This window comes from Gadus macrocephalus, chromosome 23 (genome assembly GCF_031168955.1).
Source record: "Gadus macrocephalus chromosome 23, ASM3116895v1".
Taxonomy (NCBI): Eukaryota; Metazoa; Chordata; class Actinopteri; order Gadiformes; family Gadidae; genus Gadus; species Gadus macrocephalus.
Genome location: NC_082404.1, coordinates 14340235 through 14356444, shown reverse-complemented (window position 1 = coordinate 14356444; position 16210 = coordinate 14340235). Strand labels below are relative to the sequence as shown.

The following is a 16210-nucleotide window of genomic DNA, read 5'->3' as shown; positions in this document are numbered from 1 at the left end:
AACCCTTAGGCCTTACCTGAAGTGTGTGGTTGATCAAACTAACAATGATGAGGCTATGGGACTAGTATCCTAGTTTCTATGTTGACCTCAATTACCCTAAACACAAGGAAAATGTTTTTAATTAAAAGTTAAATATGAACTTAACTAATCGCTAAACTAATAGTTAATCATATGCTAATATTTCATTTGTATAAATGTAATACATTTCTTTCATAGCTAATGTTCAAATTGATTTATGTAGTCAAAATGATAAATGTACTACTCATGTCTTGTCCTCTCGGTTACCAAACAAAAATCTAATTACAAGCCACAATCAAAAAAATAGAGCTTTCCATTATCTATTTTGAAATGATCCATAACGACATTTTTATGTCTAACAAGTAATGCTACCAATGATGATAGAGGAGGCAGATGGTGGCAGCATAAAATAATACAAGGCGTATGATTGTCACACTTCTCCATATTTTAGCTCATTTCCAACATCATGCAGGCGAATCTTCGCTTCTGCAAACAGAAACTGTGTGGCCCGTTAACACCAGCATCAGACGGGAGCGTTTGGGAAGGGGCAGATTGTAAAAGCGCAAAATGTGAAGGCTTAACAGCATCTCTTAGCAGAGCTTTGCTCAGTGATCTTATCACAGAGCGTCGTGGCCCTGTTGCTCTCAGAGTGTCCCTGGAGATTGCATCGGTGCAGAGTGCTGAAACAGACATAGATCACCCTGCCAGTGGGGACATTGCTCCAGACAGGACAACAGCGCCATACAGCAAGATAAGCTTTTCTCTGTTCTCCCTTCTCCTGAAAACATGTTGTCCCATCAATCTGTTCAGCCAGATCCAGGGTAACACAGCAACGGGTTAAAAGAGTGGTATGCTGTAGTTCCTGCTACAGCAGAGTCTATGGTACTCCGACGGAAGCTTTCACGCCCATGAAGAGAAGCAGCAGCAGAAGAGAGCGAGCAGGCCCATCCCCATCCCCGGCCACCCTGCTGCAGCTTGGGTCCCATGTGGGGATACTGAGCGAGGCAGAGAAGGGTTGATGGGCCTCATCTCATGCATTGTGTCAGCCATGTGTAGTGTCGGCCTCCTCTTGGGTGGCTGTACTCTGCAGACAGGGCACATCTCTGCTTGTGTGAATGAGATCAGATTAAATGGGTTCTTTATTGCTTGTGCAAATTGAAAAGTGAGAGAGCCCTTCAGTGTCGATGAATTATATTTAAATAATGCAAATGGTTGTTCATAGTGGTGACATTTTTTCGACATGTAACCGTGCCTTTTTCAACCCCAGTTAGGCCAGTAATGATGGCTAACAAAAATCAACAAGGTGGACATCCCAGCAATCCCAGTTGTCTGTTTCAGTACATCACGCTGGGTCTCTGTGGGACACAAAGCCTGCTTTTGATTGGCTAAATTCCTTCCATCTCTGACAGCGCTACACATCCTTAGGGGAGCTCTGGACTTTACACAACCAATCAAGAGCAGCAATAAGGCCTCTTCCTCCTGGGAATTGTACATCTCGCCAAGGGAGGGAAGGGCAGTAATGTATAAAGCTTATTCCAACAATGTAAGATTTTCTGTTTCCTAAGACAATAATTTCTTCTTGCCAAAAGTTTGGCCCATATGGTGGGATATTTATTTGACATGTCCCAAAAGTAAAGAGCCAGATTTGGATCATTTCCTTAAATGAATGAGACCCAAGCCGATAGTATTGCTGTGAGCTATATGAGCTGAGCTGATTCATATCTGGGGAGCCCCAAACATGCATGTGGGTCAAAGTCTGAGTGGACACCTCACCTCACCGTATTATAAGCAGCCATTACCAATCTCTTGTGTGACTATTTGAGGTTGACCCCATTGGGATGTGCTCTTGCTGTGATTGGGCCGATTGGCCTTGACACCATTTGATGGCCGGAACAAGCAGGAAGATGGACCAATGAACTGATTCCAGACAGAGGTTAAGGGGTCTTAACCGCTCAAAGCAAGTCAGACGATAGTCACTTAATCCTGACTATAGTCACAAGCATTGTACGCACCAAAACAGGCAACATTATCGTTGTATATTAGTACTCTCTTGGCTCATCGTTCTCCAGGTGCTTCCCCTTAATCATGGCCGGTGGACATCGGGTCAGTGGGCATGCGGATGTTTTGGTTCTGCATTTAGGCTGGTATGAAAAGGAGGGTCAGACGCTTTTGTTGGAGAGACAATGAGAGACTCTTTGGCTCTACATATTGCATAGCTTTCCCATTCAGCCACTATAGCTCATTAGCCTAGTTAACCCCACAAGTAAATTGTTTAAGATCCGGGCTGATCTATTATGGAAATCAGCCATGGATCCGAGACATCCATTACTTTCAAGCATGGAGTCTGCTCTGCAATTCATTAAAAATGATTGTTCATAGAGAACAAAGAAAAGCTCATTTATTTTTGATTTACATGTCCTAACGATTCCATGCTTGCATGAGTCACGTGAGTTGATAAAAAACCTTTGAGATCTTCAGAATTAATTACCCTCTCAGGGCTCAGAACACCGTTCCTTGTTCTTTTCATGTCCATGGCCAGGCTCGCACATCTTCCAAAATATCTTCTTTAGAGAAGGTCTTCTCAAATAAAGGATTACCAATAATAGGTATTGGTATCATATCACAAATATGTTAAAACGGCCTGCTCTGTATGCTAAAGGAGAAGGAAACCAAGAAATTACTTTTTGTTTTAGGAGAACATGTTTCTCTTTGGGTCTCTAGGTGCTGGGGACGTTCCAACGGGTAATGCTACTTTCAGAGAGGGTTATCTGGCTGTGCACAAAGGGTTATCTGGCTGTGCACAAAGCTAAAGAGCATGCTCTATAGTGATCTAGGTAGTACTCTGGAATAACTGGAGTAGGCTAGGCCTGCCTTTAGATCTGCTCACATAATACTACACGTCATATTATTCATGCATGAACATCGCTTCCTAATGAGGAAATCACTACTGCTTCAGTTATGCTTCAAGTTGCAGTTATTCTGAATTACTACTCTCATTTTCTCTAACTAACAAATGCATTAATAATATATTATTTGATAGGAGCTTTATGTAAAAAATAACCTAATATTTCCTTAGAGATTAAGGAAAAGCTACATCAATATACTGGCTTCTCATAATGCCACAGCCAGTGTTGAAGATGTCATGTTATGATTCATAGAGTGATTAACATAGACTAGGGCTCATGTAATGATTCATAGTGATTGACGAAAGTCAGGGCTCATGTTATGATTCAAACAGTGAATACCCAACCCAGTCTCACGGAAATACGTGACACTGTCACGTCATTTAATCTATTCATTCGTGATCTGGTACGTGCAATTTAAATTTTTTCGTGCCAAAAGCAGCTTTTGGCCACCCGTTTCTACTTTCACCTTTGATTCTGAGAAATTGTGACAATTCACAGATATATTTAATGCAGGTGCGCTGCTCTGCATGCAAACCGCAACGGAAAAAAAGGTAGCTGCTTTATCTCTTCTTTTTCGAATGAGTTTGAAATTTGTGCTTTTTGCACGAAAAAAAATAAATTACGTGTCCCAGATCACGAATGAATAGATTAAATGATGTGACGTGACAGTGTCACATATTTCCGTGAGACTGGGTTGGAATACCGTATGATCACAGCTCATGTTATGATTCACTTTTCTTAGAGTTCCCTGGGTTGCCAGATATGAAACAAATAGGCACGCAAACAGTTTGCTGCAGCCTTGGAATCAAGCAAAGTGGATCAACTAAGATTGTTCTAAATTCTCCCCGATCTAAAATACCTCTTCCTCCTTCATAAAATGTCCTTGAGTTGGAAATGCATTTAAAGATGGAGTCAGCTTAGAGCCCTGCAGGGTTTCAAGACAGATGTTATCAAATATGGTGGTCTATAATTTGCAATAATAAATAAATTGCAAACAGACCAACAGATGAATCTACATTTTAAGTCATTGTCAAAATAGAATAATTGTGCTTCTCTCATCTTGTGCTTGTGTTCATTCAGTGTTCTCAACCTGGCAACCCGCCTGAGTTCAGTATCATCAACCTAGCAACCTGCCTGAGTTCAGTATCATCAACCTGGCAACCCACCTGAGTTCAGTATCATCAACCTGGCAACCCACCTGAGTTCAATCTCCACAACCTGGCAACCCCCCTGAGTTCAGTATCATCAACCTGGCAACCCACCTGAGTTCAGTATCATCAACCTGGCAACCCACCTGAGTTCAATCTCCACAACCTGGCAACCAGCCTGAGTTCAGTATCATCAACCTGGCAACCCGCCTGAGTTCAGTATCATCAACCTGGCAACCCACCTGAGTTCAGTATCATCAACCTGGCAACCGACCTGAGTTCAATCTCCACAACCTGGCAACCCGCCTGAGTTCAGTATCATCAACCTGGCAACCCGCCTGAGTTCAGTACCCTCAACCTGGCAAACCACCTGAGTCTTTTGAGGAGGACGCGAAGATAACTCTCTCCAATATGGTGAATTTAGACATATTTAGAATATGGTGAATTTTAAACATCGGGGTCACAGAATATGATTGTTTCATTGATATGATGGTTGTTGTGGTTTGCATTGAGCTGTTGTATTGTGCTACTCCTGATAGCTTCCAATTGCTGAGGACTTTCTGTTTGTTGATGCTCCAGGCATCGGCCCAAATGGGTTTTCTATCTATTGATCTCTGGAGTGATATATTGTTAAATGCATACTTCGGGTGGATGGGAGTGGAAGATTTCTTGAGAGGTGTGTGTGTGTGTGTGTGTGTGTGTGTGTGTGTGTGTGTGTGTGTGTGTGTGTGTGTGTGTGTGTGTGTGTGTGTGTGTGTGTGTGTGTGTGTGTGTGTGTGTGTGTGTGTGTGTGTGTGTGTGTGTGCGTGCGTGCGTGCGTGCGTGCGTGCGTGCGTGTGTGTGTGTCCACTGACTCTTTAACAGTAGTGTAACTCAATATGGTGTGTGTATTTCTGTTTACAAACTGTAGGCTGGGGCCAGCATGTCAGAATATTCAAAGTAGCAGAGGGATCGCCACAGAGGACTAGGCAGACACAGAATCTCTCTCACTCTCTACCTCACCCTACTCTCCCTCTACCTCACCCTACTCTCCCTCTACCTCACCCTACTGTCACTCTCACCGTGCTGTCACTCTACCTCACCCCGCTGTCCCTCCAACACACCCTACTCTCCCTCACCCTGCTGTCAATCTTCCTCACCCTACTCTTCCTCACCCTACTCTACCTCACCCTACTCTCCCTCACCCTACACTACCTCACTCTACTCCCCCTTTACCTAAGCCTGCCTGTGGATGAGAATGTTAAATAAAAGTCAGTCCCAATAACAATAACTGGTGAACACACCTATTTCTCGTATACAGTACTACTGGAGTGCTTAACTAACTTTTCAAAAGTAGAGCAATTGAAATATTTTAGGCGGAGAGGTTGCTCACACTCATTAGGTCACCAACCAGCGGTCCGAAACATCTAGCTGGACGTCGCGTGGCTGTCACGGCTTTGGTTTGATGGACATGTAAGACCCACCCTCATGTAAGAGTCCCTCAAACAAGTTGATGTTTCATAGCCTTTGTTGTGTTGCTCACGTTCTGCATTCACCCAAGCATTGGAGATGAACATATGCACTTAACGCGCATATCAACGCAGACAGAGTGGCCCACCATACAACACATTCTTAAAAGATGAAATGATGATCATATCTTGGAATATTCGAACAGCAATAAATGGTCTGTCAGGACACAAGCCAATCTCGTCCTCAGACCTATCTCTTGGTGGTTCCCCGGATATTGCTTGCTTGCCTGATTTTTCCAGCGACCTTTTCAAAGTGATCCATACTAAATTAGATTCTTCCCTTTAGGAATTTAACATTGGCATTGACCTGTTACTTGGAATTTATTGTGACAGCACATTAAACGTAGCATTAGGGTTCTATTGAGACACTTGGGTTTGTTGTGGTTTAGTTAATTTCTCTCATATTTGGTCAGAATCTCCCAGACAGGTCCCTACGTGCCTTCAGCATAGCGCCAGTACATCAATTACGTTTCCCAATTAGAGGCTCACATTTGGCTCGGAGGTAATGGATGGAGGGGATTTACTTAATTATCTGATGCACAGTGCACCTGAAGTCGATAACCTAGCAGCTTATTAACCAGCTGGCTGTTAAGGGCCGTCTCTCTAGACTGCATCGGACCGCTGGACGGCGGGGAGTGGTTTGGGGACAGAGTGCAGACGATGGGATGCGGACACTACAGACGGGAACACTCTCTCCTCTCACTTCCGAGGCGGCTCAGAGACCTGCTGGGAGGGGGGGAGGCCTCCGTTGAGTTCTCTCCTCAACAGGCTGCCCGGTGGTTCAAAGGGTTCGACTCCCAGAGGAGGGGTCTGAGTTCAAAGCCCAATGCGGTCCAACTAAATGGTGAGGGTAAGGCCGCTACAAGGATGGACCGCCCAGTCACCTTTATATGAACACCAATGGAGGGCATTGGGACTGCAGGGCTCTCAGACGTCTGGGAGGTGAGATGCAGAGCTGGGTTTGACGTTAGGATGCCAAGTGGACGGCCAGTTTCACTCTTCTGAGCCTAGCTCTCTAACAAAAAATGTATTCATCCTATCTCCATTCCACCAGCCTACATCCACCCATTAAATGTGTGCAACGAAAAGGAATTAATTTCTATACGAGTGTTACTGCTTCAATAGGCTGTTAGAACAGCTCAGATGGCTCCACGTTTCGGCTCGAAGGCCAAATACCTTGTTCGGTGGCTTGTTCTTGCTCGTGCTGTGGTTTATGCAACGTCGGCCCGGGATGTGAAGCGGACTGCTCGGTCGTGTTTCGGCTGCATCGTTTGTTCACTGAAAACAGAGAACCCAAATGAATTAAAGAAAACCAAAAGGGCAAACAAGCGTTCAAATAGTCCACTAAAATGTGTGTGTGTGTGTGTGTCTCGAAAGGATTTCTGGGGTCTATTTAAAAAGGGCTCGAGACATTGTCCCTCAATCAAAGGATGATGATTTATCACTCTGCAAACTCTTTATCCTTGCTTTCATGTTTTTAATGTATCCATTTCTGACCTTTTGAATAATCTAGATATTTCTTACACAGAGGAGCCATGTGTTGCGTCAAACATTGCATGTGAATTATAAAGGAATGGTGTATCATAAATGTTAAACCAAGCAGAAGGTTTGTCATCATGAAAGCCTAGGCGGTGTGGTTACAGAAACAGACACCTGCGATGTGAACCCATACTCCAAACTCCAAGAAGAGGTGGAGGGGTGGGGAGGCCCAGGTTGGGGGGGGGGGGTTGGGGGGTGGGGAGGCTTATTCTGGAAGGCATTGCAGACCAGTAACCTGTTAAGAGAATTAGAACAAATCTGTTCTCTTTGAAGTCTAATCTCCCAAAAATCAATAAAAGTTATCAATCACAGCTGCTTTTTTACATTAACACAAATAGCAGGTCTCAACATTGAATGAAATAAAATACGTTAGTTAGTTGTTAGCTTATTAGTTGTCCCCTTAGGGAAATTATTTGTTTCCTTCCGCAATTTTTAATCTTTATTTTTCACTGTTATATACATGTAATAAGAGTCAGAATGTTCCAGCAATTAATAGTGATTGAAATAAATGATGGCCAAAACAAAGCAGGGGTTTATATGCTGCTGATGGCTCTTCATCACATTGTGGGCCTCCCTCTGTTCCGCTCGCCCCCTGGGGTATGACGCGTGTCTTCTCGAGGAAAAGTATGTTTTCTGCAGAGATATATATATATATATATATATATATATATATATATATATATATGTATTGTGCATTCAGCATGTCTTCTTCATCTACGTGTGTTCTCTGCATTCTGCTTATTATATATATATATATATATATATTCTGCATTCAGCGTGTCTTCCGGAGGAAGTGATGTTCTCTGCATTCTGCTAATTATATACAGTATATATATATATATATATATATATATATATATATACACACCGCATTCAATATATCTTCTGTAGGATCTTTTGAACTCTGCATTCTGCTCATATATATATATATATTCTTCATTCAGTGTGTCTTTAGTAGGAACTTGTGAACTCTGCATTCTGCTTATATATATATATATATATATATTCTGCATTCAGCCTGTCTTCACTGATGTTCTCTGCATTCTGCCCAGCGCCGCTCTGCCGGCCCACGTACTGTGGTGTGTGTTTCCTTTTAATGAGTAAGTTCTTTGTTTGAGATACGATACTCTATTTGACATACGATATTTATTTTATTTATCCCCAGGGACATTATTGTACAGCAGTTGCAGTACAAAGTTGAACAGGAGCAAATATATAGAGTGCAAAAATGCAAATAAACTAAACAGGTGCAAAAATAATGCATAAGCAATAAGGTGCAATGACTGAATGTATAGCAAGCAATGTAATGGCTAGCGGTAGGCATCATAAATGCAATGTCAATTAATGGTTTTGAAGATCTGCCTTATCCACGCAAGACCCTGTGCAGAGTGGACAGCTGAATGATATCAGTTCAGCTGTTTCTAAGGATTTTGATACTTGGACTCATTTCAACAAGCTTTGGTATGTCCACAGTTTAGTCGTGGAGCTCTAATGTTGGTATTTGGGTTAATGTTTTGGGTGTTTGGGCCTTCTTCTGTTTGGGATGTCTTGGCCGGTACTCTGGTTCTTCTTTGGAATGTTTTCTGAAGTCTGTTCATCTATTTGTATTGTCTTTGGTGTTGATGATGAGCATAGCGTCGGTTTCGCTACTGTTGATCACCGGGCCAGCTTGCTGCAAGTTGGAGTTTCTCTTTTTTTACTTTCAAGTGAGCTGGGTGGATTCTGGACTCGAGGTTCCCTGACTTGACTCCAACGCTGGCATGTGCACTTCAAGAAGAAATCTCTGGTAAACTCTCACTGGCTGAGACGATCCCTTGCGTAAACAGAGGAGTTTGTCGGTTATAGTAGCTATTTCTCTCTCGTACATAAAGCCCACAAAAACAAACAAGCTTTCCTTGCATAAAATACTTCCAAAATGTGAGCCAACGGCAATCCTATTGTTCAATATATAGATGAAATCCCCTTGCAAGCAGTGAAAGGAAATATGCAGCTTCTCCCTTGAGTTGTCTTCAAGCACCCATGATGACTCAACCTTGGGGATTATGGTTTGTTGGAAACCTCAAGTGCTATAGATCCTGAGAACTGGCCCCTCTCTCATCCCCACTTGTTTGTTCTATACAATTCCCCGCTACACTCGTCAAACAAATGATCGCCACACAGAGAGTAATTTAGATCAAAGTCCTCAAGCCAAGAAGGCCTTTTCCCAATGCCAATTAGACAAGCCAAAGTATGGATAAAATAATATTGTAAAATATACAAGAAATATTGATAACTCAAAATTTAATTCACGATCTGAGGCGACCCTGCAGGTTGGGTACGCCCACATTACTAATTTACATACGCATATATATATTTTTTATTATGTTATTTTTTTATTATATATATACATTTACATACGCATGCAGTCATACAAATAAATTAAGATATAATTCAATAAATATATCCATTCATACATTATACGTATAAGTATATGAATACGGGCGGGCGGGCGGGCGGGCGGACGGACGGACGGACGGACGGACGGACGGACGGACGGACGGACGGACGGACGGACGGACGGACGGACGGACGGACGGACGGACGGACGGACGGACGGACGGACGGACGGACGGACGGACGGACGGACGGACGGACGGACGGACGGACGGACGGACGGACGGACGGACGGACGGACGGACGGACGGACGGACGGACGGACGGACGGACGGACGGACGGACGGACGGACGGACGGACGGACGGACGGACGGACGGACGGACGGACGGACGGACGGACGGACGGACGGACGGACAGACAGACAGACAGACAGACAGACAGACAGACAGACAGACAGACAGACAGACAGACAGACAGACAGACAGACAGACAGACAGACAGACAGACAGACAGACAGACAGACAGACAGACAGACAGACAGACAGACAGACAGACAGACAGACAGACAGACAGACATTAAATGTTTTGTTATGCCAGGTGAATTTAGCATATGCCGCAACATCTGTTGTGTTAAAGTTGTTTAATATTCCGGATTGGTGCGTGCATCAACATTCAACTCATTTGCTGATACTTGAGGCAGAGAAGAGTTATGCTTTGCCTGTCTGAGTCAAAGGTTCACGAAATGGCTTAGAGTTTGGAATATGGTGTGTTAATTAAAATGGTAATTAGATGATCCTTGTGGCCAGACCGTGAGGGGGAAGGATTACTTTAACGTTCTTCCAGTTGTACCTGTCCTGAATATGCAAATGTACTGATACATTGAGATTGTTTATGTTGAAAGGTTTGTCATATGTTTACACACACACACACACACACACACACACACACACACACACACACACACACACACACACACACACACACACACACACACACACACACACACACACACACACACACACACTTGTAATGACCATTTGAAAGGCTAACCGTTTCCAAGAATTTGCTGAATATCATTTTCAGGACATGGACTATTTTGTATATAAAGAATCCGTTTTCAAAATGATTTAGCCATTTGGACACAACACCCAATCAAACATGACTTCTACACATGTGCTGTGCTCCAATATCCATACTATATACTACGTAGGGCGTTCCAATTCAGATCAGTGTGGTGAAACGAAACAACCCGGATGGTGTCCTCAAAACGGTCAAATCGCGTGTGGATCGATCATGGGATCGATGTACACTTTTCGTACTCAACGGCAGCCATCTTAGCTACGCATTGGAAGAAGGCGGAGCCAGGCTGAGCCAAAGTCAGCGCATTTTCCACATAGCCTGCATTAATAGTCATTTTGTAGTTTGTATAGCTGTTATAGCTTTTTATAGCTGCTTGGCGTAAAGAGTTCAAAGCGGGATGTTTGTTGCAGGGGAGGAGCCGCGGCGGCAGTCGTGATCGTAATTTCCGGTTAGTGCACCACGGAGTATTCGATTTGGAACAACACTGACATCTGAAAATTAGCGCACTTAGTGAGTGCGGATATTGTACTACGTTTAAGTGTACTCATGGAAGTATGGATATTGGAACACAGCATTGGACTTGTGTTTACAAATTGCCCAACTGCCCACATATCAAGAAAGAGAAGCGATTAAATCTTCACAATTAAAGTGGGCCCTCAATAGGTGCGTGAAACAGCTCATATGCGCTCTGGGCGTGTTTCAGATCAAGCATGCGTTGCGTTGCCTCGCATAACATAATACATTCTGGGATAAAAACGTCAGCAAAGCTGGTGATAAATTCCCTATGCGACACGTCACATGGCTTTAAAAACTTGCGGAGCTCCAGGGTAACTCCCTCCGTCTGCTTTTCCATGCATATGGCCTCAAATAAATGCGGACATAAGACACTCTCCTCAATCAAAATCAAAATGTTGCCCTAGTTGGTTGATTGGACTAGTTCAGGTGGATCTTCTCAAGTCTTGTGCATGCATGCGCTCAAATGCAGGTGATCGGAAACGCAGACAGTACTTCTTCCTTAACAGTGTGACGTCAGACTGTGCAGTGGGCAGTGCTGAAGTGCAGAAGTTCTGCCACCCGGCTATGGCGACACATTAGTGCCATAATTCACTAATGTGATAAAAGATGCATTCGGGCGTATTATATTATTCCACACGCGTAGATATTAACTGCGAGCGCGCAAATGATCTCTGCGCGCGCAAAACAGCCTCTCGCGCGCGCAAATTACCTTAGCGCGCGCAAAACAGCCTCTCGCGCGCGCAAATTACCTCAGCGCACGCAAAACCTCTCGCGAAAGATGTTTTTACGCTCTCGCTCGAATTTAATTTTGGCACTATGGGGGACGGAACCAAGGCAGGGCGAGCTTTCCTATGATTGGCCGTTTCTGAAGCGCGATATTTGATTGACAGCCCTCCTCAGCCCTCCTCTCATTCAATTCTGAATTGTACAGTAAATGGCTGAAAAACGATAGTTACGTATTGTAACTCCAGATTCTATGAGTATAGGCGCAGCCTTTTAAGTGTCGGCCTCATTGTCCTTTAAATAGCTGAAGAAAAGCTGTTTATTGGGAGCAGAACGTCCGCCGGCGCCCGACTATATCTGCGTCGTTGAGGCACGACGCACGCGGACGTAATTGAGGCCCACGCTGTTGGTGGTCGGGGATTACAAATTTTTCAGTGCTACGGCTCACGCCTAGGGATAACCCAATAGCAATAGCCTTAAAAGGCTGCGCCTATACTCATAGAATCTAGAGTTACAATAAGTAACTATCGTTTCAGCCATTTACTGTACAATTCAGAATTGAATGTGAGGAGGGCTGTCAATCAAATATCGCGCTTCAGAAACGGCCAATCATAGGAAAGCCCGCCCTGCCTTGGTTCCCTCCCCCATAGTGGCAAAATTAAATTCGAGCGAGAGCGTAAAAACATCTTTCGCGAGAGGTTTTGCGCGCGCTTAGGTAATTTGCGCGTGCGAGAGGCTGTTTTGCGCGTGCTGAGGTCATTTGCGCGGGCGAGAGGCTGTTTTGCGAGCGCAGAGATCATTTGCGCGCTCGCAGTTAATATCTACGCGTGTGGAATAATATAATACGCCCGAATGCATCTTTTATCACATTAGTGAATTATGGCACTAATGTGTCGCCATACCTGGCAACCCGCAATGTTTACGACTGCTCGGGGGGGTGAATTTGGAGACAGCGCAAAGCATTCGACCAATTGAATGGGCAACTCGGGAGGGGGGCATGTAGGCTACATGTAGGCTACACGTCTAGGCTTCGACTTATGGGCTTGTCCCGTGCGAGAAACGCACTGAAAATTTCAACTAGGCACCCATCAACGTGGGCACCACCCACATTTCCCACGGCACTGTGAATGTAAGGCAGCGCATACCGCCGCTCATCCTCCCTTTTCTTTCAGTATTGTACTGGTCAACAGCATGACTTCAAAGCTTCAAGAACCCTGTGGCAGCGGCTTGGGCGAGGTGACAGACCAACGGCCCTTTACAAGGCCACTGGAGAGCGCTTTCTTAAGAGAAGGGCCCTTTTTAGGGCCTCATTGTGCTTCCTGTCCCGCTTCCCTGGCGCCGGGTGACGAGCACCTGGCGTGTTTCAGATGACTCGGCGTTGAACACGCTGCGGTTGCCTTGGTTACCCCCGCCTCCTGCGCCGCGGGGCTCCTCTCCAGGCACCGCCTCTTCTCACCGTTGGAGGACCTCTCAGAGGCCATCAACATTATTAAGGCCGGAGTTCCGGACCTCGTATACGACAACCACATCGAGGTGGACGACGTCGCCTCCTTGGACGATGTCTTAGCGGACTTTGCGGCTTTTCCCACTCCATTGCTTCCACCGCCGCGGTCGTCCCCAGGGAGGATGGCCAATCTATTTGGCGAAATCATGGTTGATCCATTCGGCGAAATCATGGTCTCGCCCCCATGTCGGATGACATGCAGGGGGAGTGCTTTCGCACCCTGTCTTCCTCCCGGTGCCCCCTGTTTCCACCCGTTCAGCATTTCTTCACCGCTGAGGGTGGAGACCCTTCTACCCTGAAGGCCCCGGTGAAAGCCTTCACTGACTTCTTCAACGTGGAGGGATGGGCGAGGGGGATCCCTCGCCTGGAGCCTCCCCTGGCAGCGCTTCTCTGTCCGGGCGCCGGATGGCGTCATAACGAGAAGCCGCTGCCCCCCTGACTGCCTCCAGAAGCAGATTATTGGCCTGACGGACAGAGTGTTCGTCTGTGCCTCACAATCTGCGCCGGCGGTCAAAAACCTCGCCCTGCTCTCCTCTGCTCTGGTCTCCTTGTCGGCTGGCAGGGAGGCTTACGGCCCGGAGGAAGCCGCAAGATGTCTTGCTGTTTTCGGCTTCTCCAGCGCCATCCTCCAGCTATGTCAGCAGATAGCTATTTCGGCCGGCCGGCATCTGGCCTGGACGACCATGATCCAGAGGGCCATAACGCTCTCCCACACTGCGGTGCCGGAACGAGAGTGGGCCAGCCTCGTCCAGCGCCCATTAGCTCCATTCGTTCTCGGAGGCGCTTGCTCACCAGCAGTCTTTCCCGGGCAATTCTCACGGGCTCCTCCCACCAGCAGGCCGGAAAGAAGCGGGGTCGAGCCCGGTCACAATGCTCCAAGGGGCCGCCTCCAACCTAGATGCCGCCACCGCCGCAAGCGCAGCCGCAGCAGCAGCAGCCGCAGCAGCAGCCGCAGCAGCCGCAGCAGCCGCAGCCGGGGAGAGCAGCACAGCGGAGCTAGAAGCACCACAAGCATGCTCCCAATTTTTGAACTGGGAGCAGTATGTACTACCAAACGGTAGTACATACTACCTGTTTTTCAGGTAGTAAGAGCGATATTCCTTAGGCCAACTGCATCCTACGCTTGTTGTGCATTCCTCTAGGCTGCCTCTTTCCCGCCCTCAGTTTGGTGGCTGTAGGGTGGCGGCCGGACGGCTTGTTTACATAACCTCTGCTTCACCTGCTTGAAATAAGCGGCGTCACTTTGAGCTTCGTGGGCGGACTGGAGACTCATTACACGAGCCCGTAGATACGGACGCTTGTACCAGTCTCCTAGTTCCCCACATTATCCCCTCTACCTCCCTCCTACAGTCTGTGGAAGGAGAGAAGACGGGTCTGCACGCTGTGGTTACAGCTAGCGGACAACGCGGCGAAACTAGCGCGGCGGCTAGACAACTCGTTGCTCGTTCAGCGGACACGAGTGCGGCGTCTAGACAGCTAACTGTTTGTACAGCGACTGACTTTGTAACGTCTACCAAGCTCGCTGAGCCCCCTCCCTTTCATGGGATTCCCCCCTTGGTTCACACACAGTGTGGAGGCGGTATTGATAGAGTGTTTGATTGGTTGGATGAGAATAGAAACATATACCATTTTGACACCCTATTGGTTTAGACACGATCCATGGCACCTGCGCATGACCAGAGCCCGTCTACATTCTCTGACATGACATAAATCGCGCCACATTCCAGCTACGAAATAGCAGACGTAGATGAGCGAAATGTCCCAACCAAGCACCAGTGACGAGGTTGGTAGCCAAGAAGACTAGCCAACCCTTCTACATCCCTGGCCGTACCTGGAAGAATTTTTTGAAATGGTTGGATGCAAAAACAAGGCAGTCCTTACTCATTACATCTTAAATTCCTGCAGCTAAGCTTGGATACATTTACATTTCCAATAAAGGCTTTTGATAACATGCCTCTGAAGTTTGACATTTTTGCACCATTCCAATACTTACATTATTGGAACTAGTCATCATATCTTCCGCTCCATGAAACACATGTTAATGCTCAGTAGTACACATATATGGTTCTTTAATGTATTTTTATTGTACTAATATGCGTTCATTTTCAATGGGCATAAATATGTCTGAAACAGGTGCATCCCAATTTTTTCAACATTAATATTATAGTCATCAGATGGCCTTTAGAAAAATGTTTTTTGGGGGGGAAGTGGGGCAGTGTGCTATAGAGGTGTGCTGTGTGCGTGTCACTAATTCACAGAAGGGATAAATGCAGAGACCAAATTCCTTGTATGTGTGAGCATACTTTGCAAAAAAGCTGATTGTAATTCTATAGGCCCCTGTGGCTAGCCTAGACGGCTATGCCTACAATCATAGAACTAGAGTTATAATATCATAACTATCGTTTTTGAAAGACGGTGAAATTGGTTTTGCAAAAATTAACAGTGTGAGAATAATAATGTGTATTTCCAACAAACAGACAGTTAACCAATTTCTAGTAGTACCCCCAAATGCTAATTTTATCCCTAAAAAAGCATGATATGGGATCTTTAAGTCAAACTCACCATCAGTTGTGGGTTTAATCTCCTCCCAGCTGCATTGTAGCTGTTGGTCCCGGTTGGTCCGCCGAAATCAAACCTCTGACTCCTCCCACATCTGCGCCATCTTTCAAATGTCTTCTTCGTGTCCCACGGTCTGTGTCCTCCGACCTATGCTGCACTGCCGCTACGGCCCCTGCTGGTCGAGCTGCGGTACTGCAGCGCGGCGCCCCGGTCCGTCCCCCGTTGGTCGTGCTGCGGCACCGCAGCAATGTGCCCCAGTCCGTCTCATCCTTATACCATGTTGAGCATGTTTAAATAATGGTGACCTATTAGTGACCTCTTTATTTATGAAGCA

At 45.9% G+C, this 16210-nt stretch overlaps 1 long non-coding RNA gene across 1 annotated transcript; it reads right to left on the bottom strand.

Annotated features, from left to right (window-relative positions):
- Positions 1-267: 267 nt before the first annotated feature.
- LOC132453003 (uncharacterized) lies at positions 268-15998 on the bottom strand. Its single transcript, XR_009524550.1, has 3 exons — positions 15880-15998; positions 6757-6858; positions 268-1102 (listed from the first exon to the last, which is right to left on the bottom strand). It is a non-coding gene; the product is annotated as an uncharacterized LOC132453003 (long non-coding RNA).
- Positions 15999-16210: the final 212 nt, after the last annotated feature.